We start from the raw sequence: 9,889 nt of genomic DNA, 5'->3' as shown, positions 1-9,889 counted from the left end.
GACTCCTTTCCCCAGGAATCCCATAAGGTTTGTGTCTTGACTAGATAACAGGTTCACTTTGCTCCTAAGATGCTCTTTGCCTACCAGGGCTATCACAGTGGCACAGCTAGGTGGCACAGTGGATAGAGAATTGGCCCAAGTCAGAAAGACCCTAGTTTGCCTCAGGCACTTGATACACACTAGCTATTTGACCCTGCTCAAGTCACTTAACTGTGATTGCCTCAAACATCCAGAGTCATTTCCAATTGTCCTGATGAATATCTTGCTACTGGACCCAGATGGCCAAGGAGGAGAGAGTGAGGTTGATGACCTTGCACAGCCCTCTCTTACTTAAATCCAATTCAGTGCAAGTCATGACATTACCTCCCTATGTCATGGTCCTCTTTGAGAATGAAGGATAAAAAACAATGATTATCTATCAGCTACAACAATGTTGATCCTTTTGTGCTACATTCTAGGTAGCACAGGCCTCCCTGGTCCCCTTTTCTACATTGTCCATGAAAGAATGGAAATATGAAAGTAATCTTAAGGTATTTCAAGTGCCCAGGAATCCATTTTCTTCTTTTATTTATTTCCCTAAACAACAATGAAAAGAGCTAATATCTAATTTACTGGAACAATTGAATAGACATATCTTAAGTCCCTATTATATGTAAGGTACTAGAGACATAATCACAGAAATGAAGTAGTGGTTCCCTTAATGAAATTGCTTTCTATTGACATTAATATGGTGCTTTCAAATTTGCAAAAATATGTATATTATCTCATCTAAGTCTCACAAAAAAATCCAGTAGATAGCATAGTGTTTTCTTTGTCCCATTAAAATATCCTCTTAAATCATTTTCCTGACTCAACTCTCTCCACTCACCAATCCATCCATACAGCTGCTAATTCAATGTTATGTAAACTCAGGTCTAATCAAGTTGCTGGCCTCAATAAACAAACAACTACCTATTAGGCCTAGTATGAAATAGAGACTCCTCTGGCATTTGGCATTTTCAGCCCTTTACATCCTGGCTCCAACCTTGCCTTCCCAGGTTATTTTATGACTCCACTTCTTGTATTCCTTGGTTTAACTGTATTGGCCCTATTGCTACATACTAATACTATATATCCTGAGGTGGTGGTGGTGGAACATGGTTGTTGTTTTTGGTGGTTGTTGATGGTGTTGGTGTTTTTGGTGATGTTGGTGGTGTTGTTGTTGGTGCTATTGGTGGTGTTGGTGTTGTTGGCGTATGGGTGTTTTAGGAGAAATAGCACCTCTAGTGCGAAAGCTGCTGAGCCCTTTCCAGGTCTGCTTATCCACCTTTGCTCTCCATCTGGCACTCAATTCTCACCTGTGGCTGCAAGAAGCTGTAACATGGAATAATAGCCTTACCCTGGTAAGCTATCTCAGCAAACATGCTAAACCAGGCTGAGGGTAATGGAGAGGTCTCAAACCTTTGGCAAATTGTGGGGCCAAGTATGTGAAGACTTCCCCTGTTGGGATGGGTGGATGAGAACCATTTGTTTCAGTAGTCGTAAAGGCAGCCGAAGAGAGTGTGGTCAGACATCGAAGATGCCAAGGTCAGCCATTTCATCCAGAACCATTGCCAGTTGTCCTGACTTTTGTCCTGCCACTAAACGTTGACCCTGGAAGACAGAGTGAGGCTGACCATTTTGTGCAACTCTGCCTCATTTAAATCCAATTTATGCACTAGTCAAGATATCATCCAGTGATGTCATTGGTTTTGGAAAATGAAGGACAAACAACATATCCTGTCTCTATGAATTTGTACAGGCTGTCTGCCCCTTATATCTGGATTGAATTCCTTTCTGCCCACCCTACTGTAAAATCCCTACTTTCCCTCAAAGCTCAATTCAAAAGTTACTCCGGATAAGAGGTCTTTCCTGATCCCACCATCTACTAACTCCTCCCTTTCTCCCCCTCTCTTCAAGTTACCTTGGATTTATTCTGAATATATCTATGTGTGTACAGGTAGTTTCCCCCAATAAAATATAAACTCCTTGATGTCTAGGCATTTTAATATTTATCTTTTAATTCTCAGTATCTAACACAATGCCCGGAAGAAAGTAATTGCTTAATAAAAGCTTCTTGATTGATTCCATTCATCAACAAGGAAAGTGATGCATGAACATGCTTAAGTCTGTTTTCCCAAGGCCATCCCATCATAAAATGGAGATGATAAGAGCCCCTGCCTGGCAGAGTTCTTGTTAGAATCAGTTGAAATAAAAATGTGTAAAGTACCTAGCCCAAAGAAGGCACTTTATGAATGCTTTCTTTCCTTCCTTCCACCCTAGTCTATCATTTTTTTCTTAGCTAGATGTCTACAATTTGGAAAGTCATTAAGAGGTAAACAGTGATACCTTGGTCTTGTGTAGGCACAAACATTGTGCATAGATTTTCAGGCATTTGCCTAAGATCAAGTATAAACTGAATTTCCAGGCATTTCTTTGAGCTTATGATTCAAACAGGTTTTTCCAATTAAAATTAGATGTTGTTGTTTATAAAATAGGATTATAAGTATTTTTAAATGACCCATGCCCTTTTTATCAGTCCTCATCCTTCTTAGGTTCTCCTTAGTCTTTTATTTTTTTTAGGGAGGCAATTGGGGTCAAGTGACTTGCCCAGGGTCACACAGATAGTAAGTGTTAAGTGTCTGAGGCCGGATTTGAACTCAGGTACTCTTGACTCCAGAGCCGGTGCTCTATCCACTGCACCACCTATCTGCCCCAATCTTTTTTTTTAGTGAGTCAATTAGGGTTAAGCGACTTGCCCAGGGTCACACAACTAGTAAGAGTCAAGTTTCTGAAGCCAGATTTGAACTCAGGTCCTCTTGAATCCAGGGCCAGTGTTCTATCCACTGTGCCACTTAGCTACCCCTCTCCTTAGTCTTTGAACCTGTCTATCACCGTCTGTTCATTAGTACTTTCTTCTCTCTAAGTTTTAATGATACTGCTTTTGTCTGGTTCTCTTCCTACTAGTGTGCCTTCTCCTTCTGTCTCAGTTTCCTTTGCTGCATCTTCATCTAAGTTCTGCCTAATAATAGTGGGGTTTTCCCCAGATGCTGTTCTGGGCCTTCTCTCTATATATCCCTCCCCTTGATGATTTCTTCAGCTCTCCTGGATTCAGTTGTTAATTCAATGCATAGGATTGTCAGGTTGATTTATCTTAACCTTTTTTCTGACCTCCACTCTCACATCTCCAACTGTCTACTGGACATCTTGAACTGTATGCCTATAAACATCTTTAACTCAACATATACCAAATTGAACTCATTCTCTTTCCCCTAATGATTTTAAAAAACTATGGAAAGACTTGCACATAATTATGAAGAACAAAAGGAACTGAACCAAGAAAACACTGTAAATTGTAAAAGAAATATAGTTTTAACAAGGTTGAGCAATTAAGTTATTTTGATATTTGTATAGTGGTTTGTATTTTTTAATTCATTGAATAAAGCAAGCATTTCTATAATATAACCCAACAACAAAATGGCACATGAAGCTGTGAATCTGCTATGCACAACTTGCTATTCCTTTAAAAAATACAAGATTATCATGAAAATTTCTTTTTTTTCTTCTCCCCATCCTAGGGATGGCTACCATTATAAAAATAGGTGATTGTATATGCATGTATGTATGTATATATATATATATATATGTGTGTGTGTGTGTGTGTGTGTGTGTGTGTGTATGTGTATGTGTGCTTAAATATTTAAATATTCTATACATTCTTCCATTTATCAGTTCTTTCTCTGAATGCAGATAGTGTCTTTCTTCATATGTCCTTTTTAGTTAATTATATTAATTCATTCGTTATTTATAATAGAAAAAATAACTTAATCACTCAAAGTTGTTCTTAAAACAATATTTCTGTTACTATTTGCAGTTTAATCTTGCTTCTCCCCATTTTGTTCTTCATACTTTTGTACAAATCTTTCAATATTTTTCTAAAATCATTGAGCCTATCATTTCTTATAGCAGAGGAGTATTCCATCAAAATCATATACCACACCTTGTTCAGCCATTACCCAACTGATAGACATCCCTGAAATTTCCAATTTTTGCCACCACAAAGGGAGATGTTATAAACATTTTTAGAACATATAGGTTCTTTTCCTTTTTCCCTAATCATCTTTCAAAATAGACCAAGTAGTGGTATTTATGGGTTAAATAATATAAGTAATTTATGAACTTTTTGCGTGTAATTCCAGATTGCTCACCAAAATGGTTGCATCATTTCACAATTCTACCAACAATAAATCAGTATTCCAATTTTTCCACATCCTCTCCAACATTTGTTTACTGTCCTCTCCTATCACTTTATTCACTCTGGTAGGTGTAAAATGATACCTCAAAGTTGTTTAATTTGAACTTATCTATTCAATAATGAATCAGAACATTTTTATATGATTATTTTTTAAATTCCTTCATTGCAAAACTTCCTGTCCATATTTGACCATTTAACAACTTTTGAATGACTCATATTCCTATAGATCTGAACAAAGTTCTGTATATATTTAAATATGCGATCTTTGTCTGCTAAACAGTCTATAAAATCCCCCTCCATTTTCTGCCTTCTAAATTTGACTATATTTCTTTTATTTGTGCAAAACCTTTTTTTAATTTAATGTAATCAACATTATCCATTTTATACCTAACTTTGCTCTCCACCTCTTGTTTTTTTCATAAATTTTCAACTATTCAAAAGCCTGAGAAGACCCCAGACCTTCTTTCTTCCTAATATCCTTATTTTTTTTCCAAGGCATCTCAATTTAATATTCATTTAACCCCAAAGCAATTGTGCAATAAGCAAAATATCTGAAAGGGAAAACAACAAAATGAACTTCTCACAGGGGGATATGTACAGAAATCAGCCTTCACATACAGGAGTCTTGTTTGAGTGGCCATTGAAGATCCAGATTCCGGGAAAAAATAAAAAAAAACAAGTATGACCCACATCAGGAATGTTCCTTGGTGCTTAACAGTTTCTATGTGGGCTGCCCTCTAAAAGAAGGAATGAAGTGGTGCCAGTATACATTGGTTAGTGGGAATCCCACTGACAGATTAATTACAGAAAGGGAATGCCCCAGATGATGCTGCCTAAGGGTTCAGAATATGGGGTGGACTGGGGTGGGCTGAGGTGGGGGAGTCTACTGTTCCCTAACATACGCTTTGCCACCCAGAGAAAGTCGTTAGTGCCCAAGAAGACCGTCTTTAGAGGGTTAAGCTTCACTAAATGAGGGGTAGCCTATGGCATTCAGGACACTTCCTTGCTTTCTAGGTCTCAGGAGTCACAAGTCCCATTTGGATCCTAATGCACAGCCCTGTGTACTCAGTGTCCTGCAAATATACACCTGTCCTGTTTCAAGCTCTCCCCTGCCAAGGACGGAAGTAACCTGCTCCAAGCCACCAGAATCGTACATACACTAACAACATGACAAAAAACACAGCAACTGGGGCCAGTTTGGCATAAGTGAAACGCATATTCAAATACTTTGCATCCTGACGGTATTTCTTGGACAAACTGGGACAAATTGTTGGCTTTGGAATCCAATGCTGAGAGGGCTTCTCCTCGCTGTAAGACTTCTTAAATATTAGCCACCATGATTCTCTGCAAAGCCTGTAACTCAGTGTTGATGGAGCCCAAGTTCCTCTGTGCACCGCTGTCAATGTACAGGTTTTTGGTTTTCTGAACGTAAGTGTCAAATTCAATGAAGGAGTAGGGTCTGGAGACAGTAAGCACCTTCTTTCCATGCTGTTCATCAAATTCAGAATGCAAATCCTCAAGGTAGGCAAATGCCAACTTTTTGGGCAAAGCAGCTTCACACAAAACCAGATAACACACTCCCTGCTTGATAATGTAATGAAAAGCCATGGCTTCTGCTTCCAAGGTACATCTTGTAGGAGACAGTTCATTCAGTTTGCGAAAAAGGAGCTTGGCCTGGCTCTGGTACTGTTGAAGGTCCCGTCCAGACTGCTCGTCTTCCTGCATGGAGGCCGCCAGTGGGAGCCCATCCTCCATCCGGGCTATCATTGTCAGCAACACCATTTCCTCCGGTTACAGGGGAGCCAATATCGCCCCCGACAACAGTAGTCGCGCTAGTCTACCCTAGCACTCTGCCGGGCGACCGCTCAGCCCTCCACTCCTGTAGCTTCCTCCGCTTGCGTCTCCTCCTCCCCGCTGAGGTGGCTGCCCTAATATCCTTATTACTATAGAGAGTAACAGCATTCTCCCAATACTATGACTTTTAATATTGGCTCCATCCTCAATTACTCACATTCCTCACATATACAATCAATTGCAAAGTTCTCTAGATTCTACCTTTGCAAAATCTCTTGTATTTGCAACACTCTTTCCTCTGACACAATGAACCGACCTTGTGGATGTCATTATAATTTTATTCATCAAAAATTGCAATAAAATTCTACTTGACTAGTGTCTTCTAGTACCCAAAGGTCAAGCTCATTTCATGTAGCTCTGCACAGGGCTTCAGAGAAAGTCTAAGACACAAGTCATGCTCTTGCTGGCTGTTTTGTCACTTCATGTCCTTCTGTATTCATCCCCAACATTTTTGTAAGTATCATATCTAGTCCCTCTACCAATGCTTCCTGGGAACCTGAAAGGTCTATGGTTTCTCTCCAAGGTGAACTTTCTCACACTCACCTTCTCTCTATGTATATGAAGTAATTCATGATGAAGAAAAGTAGAATACAAAAAAAAAATCAAATGTGATAAATAACAATAAGCAATAAGGTCTAGACCATATGTCCCCTTTATGACAGACACCTGCTCCCATATATAGGTTTATTCCACTATAAGAATCTAAACTCCTACTAGAATCTAAAGATAGGGATTGCCTTTTTGTGTGTATTTGTATATTCAGAAAAAAAATTGTTACTGTTTGGTCCTTTTAGTTGAGTCTGACTCTGTCACCCCATTTGGGGTTTTCTTGGCAAGGATATTAGAGTGGTTTTCCATTTCCTTTATGAGCTCATTTTAAAGATGAGAAACCAAGGCAAACAGGGTTAAGTGACTTGCCCTGGGCCACACATCTAGGAAGTGTCTACGACTAGATTTGAACTCAGGAAATGATTCTTCCTGACTTGAGGCCTGACATTTTAACCACTACCCCATATAGCGTCACCGAAAAAAACAAACAAACAAAAAAAAACCACAAGAATTTATGAAATATTTTTTTCTTGATTTCATCATTCGTTCATTCATTTTGTATAGACTTCCCCTCATTGGAAGTTTTTTAAGCAGAGAGAGTACTGTCATTTATCAGGCATGTATAGTGGGGGTCCTTTTCGGATATGGTGGGAAAGAAGGCAAGGACATCTAGGTAGCACAGTGGATTTAGCACCAGGTGGGCAAGTCATTTCATCCTGTTTACTTCCTTTTCATTTGTAAAGTGAGCTGGAGAAGGACACGGCAAACCCCTCCTGTATTTTTGCCCAAACCGTGAATGAGATGACAAAGAGTTGGATGTAACTGAACAGTGACCAAATGGACCAGAAGGCCCAGAAAGCTATGAAAGTCCTTTTTAATCTCCAAATTCTACAATTCTGTAACTGCATACAGTTCTTTTTCTGATGTGCCACATTCTCTTTTAATTGAGGATAATGCCAAAGGGGGTCATGAAGAGGCAGACACTACTGAAAAAAAATGACTGAACAACAGTAGACCCAGTTCCACTCATTTTAGCTTAGAAATGTTGTAAAAAGCAGAACATAGATTGTTAGAGCCTAAAGCCTGACCTTAGGCTCTCAGGCCCAGATCCTTAAATCTTCACTTGATCTAAGTCACTTTGCTAACTCTAAACTCTTCGCTCAGATTTTAAACAACCCCTTGACAATGTCTAACATATCTCGAAGATATAAAGAGAAGTGAGGCAAAAGTCATCTTCCCAGTGACTATGTATAGCATTATCAATAACTACTGAAACAGCTCATTTAAACTTGAAAAGAGCTCCACTGTTGCTCATATGGCTTTCAAATGAATAAGATCTGAAAATATGACCCTTTCTCAAGGAGTTTACTCCTGAATTAGCTGAAGATAAAACTCCAACTTTAATAGGATTTGAATATTTGAGGTAACACAAAAGAGGGAATAAAAGAGCTCTCATTTTTTTCAGGGAGGGAGTGGTCCTCATCCTGTGATTTCATTCTGGGGGAAGTCTCTCCAATGGAGCTGATTGTACACCTGTTATATTTAATAGAGAAGGAAACAGGCAGTATTACTTACCATGCAGCAGCTGCTGTGTAAAGTACTGGGAATACTAATACAGGAAAAGAATGAGAATCCGTGACTTCAAGGAGATTACAGTCTAAAATGCATAAAATGAAGCTAAAAAGCAGGGGATGGGTGGGTGGGGGGTGAAGGGAAGTACAGAATTAAGGAAGAGGTACCAGAGGGGAATGAAGGCCAGTCTGAGCCCCTCTACAAAATGAAAACACCAGGAGGAACTCACCAATGGGAGAAGGGAGCCGGCCTTAGATTGGTTGAGAGGATACAGGAGTGATTTTGTGTTGCAGGACAAGGAGCCCTTAGGGGGTTTGAGCAAAATACCAGAGTGAGGAAGTAATAGAGACATGGTTTTGAACTCTGGAAGGTCATGTACAGGTTCAAGGAATCTTGCATTCTATACCCTGAAAAGTCCGGACAGCTTTCTTTTTTTTTTTTTTTTCCCTTTAGTGAGGCAGTTGGAGTTAAGTGACTTACCCAGGGTAAGTGTTAAGTGTCTGAGGCTGGATTTGAACTCAGGTACTCCTGACTCCAGGGCAGGTGCTCTATCCACTGTGCCATCTAGCTGCCCCCGGACAGCTTTCTTCTCTTCTGTGCCTTATCTTGCTTATGGACTTCTGATTTAGAGAGCCATCCTGGGCAACAACTCATGTTTTTTTTTAGCATATTAAACGGTTTTAAATGTGGTTTTTTTTTTTTTTTTGGTGTAGCATTTATGGGCTGTGAGGGTCGTTAAACCAAACCACACTTTCATTGGCAAGTCAGATCCTAGAACAACATTAGATTTTTTTTTGTTGTAGTTCTGTCATGTCCAGTGCTTTGTGACCCTGTGGACTATAGCACACCAATGCTATCCATGGGGTTTTCTTGGCAAAAATAAAGGAGTGGTTTAACATTTCCTTCTCCAGTGGATTAAGGCAAATAGAGGTTGCCCAGGGTCACAGAGTTAGTATCTCAAGTCAAATTTGAACTCAGGGCTTCCTGATTACAGGCCCAGCACTCTGTCGACTAAGCCATCTATCTGCCTCTAGAACATTAGATAAATGTCCTTATTGTACTATAGGCATTAAAATTAGACTCAGGCTCCCCTAGCAGAGCTGCCCCTCCACCTCCATTTCAGCTGTAAGGGGGCCTCTGAGCCAGGCTAAGCTGCACAGAAGAAAAACCCAGGCCCCGAGTGTGGCACGGTGGGGCTCCTGTGCACAGCAGAGATGCGCACAAAAAAACTGGAAGTACACCAGGATTTGCTTTGCCCAGCCCCCAGCTCCGGGCCTGTTCAGCAGGGGGTTTAGCTGGCCCTGGGGGGAGCAGCCCGAGTTTCACCTGAGAGAGGAAATTAATAAAAAGAGATGCAGGGAGATGAAGGGTGTACACTAAGGAGAATGAGGCAATGTGAAGCAGGGGCTTTTGAGCTAGAAGAAGCACAGGACAGAGAAAGTTGGAGAGGACTGAAGGCGAATGTGTCCAAGTGAGGCGCAGCTGCAGGCCACAGTGGCAGCGGCCAGCACACCCATAGGCGAGAGGTGGCAGAAAGTTTAAAAACTAATGGGTCGTATTTTACTTTTGTTATCCCTGTTTCTACATTTAACTCTAAATTTATGCCCCTAAATAAATCCCATATTTGCTTTAATTAAAAGA

General features: G+C 40.2%; 1 pseudogene; it reads right to left on the bottom strand.

Annotated features, from left to right (window-relative positions):
- Nucleotides 1-5,370: 5,370 nt before the first annotated feature.
- Nucleotides 5,371-6,055, bottom strand: LOC122747085 (annotated as a pseudogene).
- Nucleotides 6,056-9,889: the final 3,834 nt, after the last annotated feature.

Source organism: Dromiciops gliroides, chromosome 3 (genome assembly GCF_019393635.1).
Source record: "Dromiciops gliroides isolate mDroGli1 chromosome 3, mDroGli1.pri, whole genome shotgun sequence".
In the NCBI taxonomy this organism is placed as follows: domain Eukaryota; kingdom Metazoa; phylum Chordata; class Mammalia; order Microbiotheria; family Microbiotheriidae; genus Dromiciops; species Dromiciops gliroides.
This window is presented reverse-complemented; position numbering and strand designations above follow the sequence as displayed.